The sequence below is a fragment of the Echinops telfairi genome, unplaced genomic scaffold (assembly GCF_000313985.2).
Source record: "Echinops telfairi isolate 266 unplaced genomic scaffold, ASM31398v2 ScPeMD7_5;HRSCAF=22, whole genome shotgun sequence".
In the NCBI taxonomy this organism is placed as follows: domain Eukaryota; kingdom Metazoa; phylum Chordata; class Mammalia; order Afrosoricida; family Tenrecidae; genus Echinops; species Echinops telfairi.
Window position 1 is genome coordinate 20,790,183 of NW_022103901.1, and position 4,903 is coordinate 20,795,085.

At 40.0% G+C, this 4,903-nt stretch overlaps 1 protein-coding gene across 1 annotated transcript in view; it reads right to left on the reverse strand.

Moving 5' to 3' along the window:
* PRKCB (protein kinase C beta) overlaps window positions 1-4,903 on the reverse strand; it is a 457,504-nt gene that overhangs the window by 134,293 nt on the left and 318,308 nt on the right. The gene's annotated exons all lie outside the window — the stretch shown is intronic.

Consider the following 4,903-nt stretch of genomic DNA (forward strand, 5'->3'; position numbering starts at 1 on the left):
ACAGCAAACCCCCAAATTCATTCTATGAAGTAAATATAACTCTGATACCCAAACCACGCAAAGATACACACACACACCCCCAAAGTACTGACCCATCTTCCTTCATGAACATACATGTAAAAATTCTCAACCAAGTCTGGCCAATACAATCCAACAACATATCAAAGAAATCATTCACCATGACCAAGTGTGATTCATACCAGGGATGAAAGAATGGTTCAGCATTTGAAAAACAGTGCAATCCACCACATAAACAAGACAAAGAACAAGAACGACATGATCATATCAATAGATGCAGGAAAAACATCTGACAATATCTAACTCCCATTTTTCTGATCGAACATTCAATCAAGCAGGAATAGAAGGAAAATCCCTGCAACATAATAAAGGCCATATACAAAAATCCAATGTCAACATCAAACTTACAGTGGGGGGCAGGCGGGGGAGGGAGATCTGAAAACATTTTCCCTAAGACTGAAACCAAGGGAATGTTGCCATGCTTAACCAATAACATGCTAGAAATCTAAGCTACAATCCTTAGGCAACAGAAATAAATCAAGGGAATACAATTGGGTAAAGAAGAACTGGAGCTCCTGTTACTTGCGGATGATATAATTTTATATAAAGAGAATCCCAAGGACTACTGAACAGACTGTTGGAAACAACTGAGAGGTTCGGTAAAGTAGCAAGATACAAGACTAACAAGCAGAAATCAATCAGATTCCTATAAACATCAAGAAAATAATGCCATTTACAATAGCCACACAAAAAATTAAATACTTAGGAATAAATCTAACTAGAAGACACACACACACTTGTGCAAAGAAAACTACAGAACATTATTACAAGATACCAAAATAGACTTACATAAATAGAATAATATCCTATGTTCATGGATAGAAAATCCCAATATTGTGAAAGTGTCAATACTACCTAAAGCCATCTACAAATACAATTCTGATCCAAACCCAAACTTCCTTGTTTAATGAACTGGAAATACTAATTACCAACTTCATTTGGAGAGGGGAGAGACCCAGGAGAAGCCAAGAATTCATTAAAAAGAGAAACGTAGGAGGTCTTGCATTATTCAACCTCAAAACCAATTTATACAACCTCCATAGTCAAAGCAACCTGGTCCTGGCACAGTGATAGATACAAGACAAATGGAGCAAAATAGAAAACCCAGAGATAAAAACATCCATGTATAGGCAGTTGATTTTCAACAAAGGACAAAAAAACATTAAATAGAAAAAAAAACCTCTTCAGCAAATGGTGCTAGAAAAATATGGATCTTTATCTGAAGAATAAGGAAACATGCCCCATACCTTGCCCCATGTATAAAAATAAACTCAAGACATATTAGAAACCTAATTGTAAACCCCAGAGCTATAAGGATCATCAATGACAAAATTGGGACAAACGTAAGGAGCCTAATACAGAGCATAAATACATGTAATAAAGGAAGCTCACATAATGGAAGACAAAATAGATTATTGAGACCTACTGAAATAAAACACTTATGCACATCAAAATACTTCATTAAAAGAGTAAAACAAGAGTCCAGAAGTTGGGAAAAAATTTAACAATGACATAATGGACAAATGTGGCAGTTACAGAGTCTCCTGTCAACCTGAGAAGGGGAGGAGTCTAGCCTGTCAATCAGGTCACAGCTTGATGACCTCATTTGGAGGCACTATGAAGATAAAGCACCATGGAGATAAATAGCTAATTGGAGGCCAGACACACGCAGTCTCTCTCTCTCTACCTCGGCTTCCTGTGAAACATTCCTGTTGACAAGCCACATGGATCTACGCTGATAGAGCCAGATCCCCTGGAGCTGGAAGAGCCATGTGGAGACCACGCCAGCGCTGAGATGCTTCAACTACCACTGGACCCGCCCACTGGCCTGTGATCTTCCTGCATTCAGCATCATTGCATGGCTGCGTGAGTCTAAAGAGGAATTTATGGACTAGTATTGACATGGACTTGATCTGGACTGAGCTGAGATGTCTTCTTAATGTACAATTGCTCTTTGATATAAAGTTATCTCTTACACACATATGAGTGTCTATGAATTGGTTTCTCTAGTCAACCCAGACTAACACAACTAAGGACTAATTATTAAAAATTTACAGAATTCTGTAACACCTCAAGGTAAAAAAAGATCCAGTTACAAGGTGGGCAAAAGACTTGAATAAACACTTCACCATGGACGAAATACTCTTTGATCACTCTCTGTTCAGGAGATGAAAATCAAAACAATGATGAGATGATCTTACACCTACCACAGTAGCCCAATTCAGAAAAGCAGAAAACCACAAATGCTGGAGAGGGTTCGGAGAGACTGGTTCCCTGATAGAGTGTCAGTGGGCTTGTGAACATGTATAACCATTGTAGAAAACAATAGGGCGCAACCTAAAACAAGTGGGAATAGAAATACTGTACAACCCTGCAATGCTTCCTCTGAGCACACACCCCAAAGAAGTAAGAGCCAGAACACAGATATATGCTCTCCAATGTTTATTGCAGCATAGTTCACAATCGCAAGAAGCTGGAAACAGCCCAAATGTCCGTTAGTAGAAGAATGGATAAAGAAGCTCTGATAGATACACAAAATGGAATTCTATGCATCCCTGAAAAACAGCAACACAACCATGACACACTTCATGACGTGGATGAACCTGGAAACCATTATGCTGAGTGAATTTGTGAATTACAAAAGGACAAACATTGACGCATCCACTATTATCAGGATAAACACCAGCACAGGCAGGCTTCTGCTCTCAGGTCACGTAATCTTCTAATCCTGTCTCCCAAGCAACAAGGTAGTGAGTGTGCCTACTGCCCGTGAACCATGTATCACCTCCTTATTGGTACATCTTAAAAGCCACTACAACATAAGAGATCTCACCTCACCTGGGGTCACTGTCTCAAGATGGAGTAGGGGGTGAGGGAGAAACCAATAAATTTCTGTGATATGGCATTATGGTCACCCTCAATCAACACTTGAAAAGTAAACCTTACTGGAAATTCAAGTCAATGGGGTGAGGCTGGTCTGTCTCGAAGGCATTTCTCTTGGTGGGTAACTTGGTGGGGCAACCTGACATTAGGAAAAAAGCACTTAACGTCACTCATACAGATCCCAAGGGGGGAACTATATGGGACCTCCTCCCTGGGGGACAGACAACCGAAAAGTGGGTGAAAGGAGACGTCGGACAGGGCAAGATATGACAAAGTAATAATTTATAAATTATCAAGGGTTCATGAGGGAGGGGGAAGTAGGGAGGGAGGGGAAAAATGAGGAGCTGATGCCAGGGGGCTTAAGTGGAGAGGAAATGTTTTGAGAATGATGAGGGCAATGAATGTACAAATGTGCTTTACACAATTGATGTATGGATGGATTGTGATGAGTTGTATGAGCCCCTAATAAAATGATTTTTAAAAAAAGATCCCAAGGGGAGCATATGTCCAGGATTATGTTCCCAATTGGACACTTTTGACCAAGTTTCTATCCAGCCCTTAGTGGCCCAGGCTGCATACTATAGACAACTGGGACTCTAGGCGCTCTCATTATGAGGCACACAACAGCCTACATATGCCACACTAGAAGGAGACGATTTGGAAGCCCCATTTAGTGAATTGAGCTTGACCTTTAACTCAACTGAGGCAGACTCAAGAACTTGAAATACTGCCTTGGACTTAAGGCTGAGTCCTAGTGTAAGAAGAAGCAAATGGCTACTATACCAAGGTTATGAATTGGGCGGTTGTCGGACTTTGGTTAGGAGCTCTTGCTTTGAGGGTGCCCAATGAATGGTGGTCCAAGACTACCATATATTTCGCATGTTCATGCTCACTTTGCTTTATTATGGCATGTGTTAGTCTAGCAGGCATGGTTCTACCTCTGTCAATCAGAGGTATGAAAAGTTTTGCTCTATCTGCAAGCCTCATTGCTCTTGTAAATAGTGTCCAATCACTGAAGCTTTTGATCTGTCCAAGTCAATAATTAGGTAACGATGTCTGAAAAGTCATCCGATACATGTATAATTTCCTTTTCTCAACAGTGTTTTAAATTCTATGCCATTGGATAAATTAATACTATCAATAGAATTGCCTTATGCCCCATGAGAATGACTTATAATGTTCTCCAATAAAATGATAATGATGTCTCTAAAGTGAATCAGAGCCATATATAAACCATAGATATACGAACTAATTTAGAGCATCAGGTAATCATAGCTCTAATCTAAAAACAATTAGTTCTTATGGCAGGACCCTGCTTGATATTCATCTTCATAAAGAGATCAGACTAGTGTGATGAAGAAATCAGATGGTACCCAGGGTGGCAATTACATAATCTCCTGTCAACTTGAGTGAAGGGGTAGAGTCTAGACTGTCAGTCAGGTCATAGCCAATAATGTTTCAGTGTGGGCATAGCCTTCTCCTGAGGATTCTGGGAACTTCTGTCTTCCTCCCTGGAGGCTGACACACACTCTGCTTCACCTTCTTGTTGACAAGTCACATGGAGCCATGATGATAGCAGCCACAACCCTGGAGATGCTTCCCCACCAATGAATCTACAAGACCTTCCACTTACTGGCCTATCATCTTCCTGAATTTGGCATCATTGCATGTGTTGCATGAGTCTGAACAGAAATTTATAGACTCGTATCAGACTATATGAGCTACTATCAAACTTATGGACTTGATCTGGACTGGGCTGAGATGTTTTCTTAATACACAATTACTCTTTGATATAAAGGTCTTTTAAAAAAATTATTTTATTGGGGCACGTACAGCTCTTATCACAATACATACATACATACATACATTGTGTCAAGCACATTTGTACATTTGTTGCCATCATCATTCTCAAAACATTTTCTTTCTACTTGAGCCCTTGGTA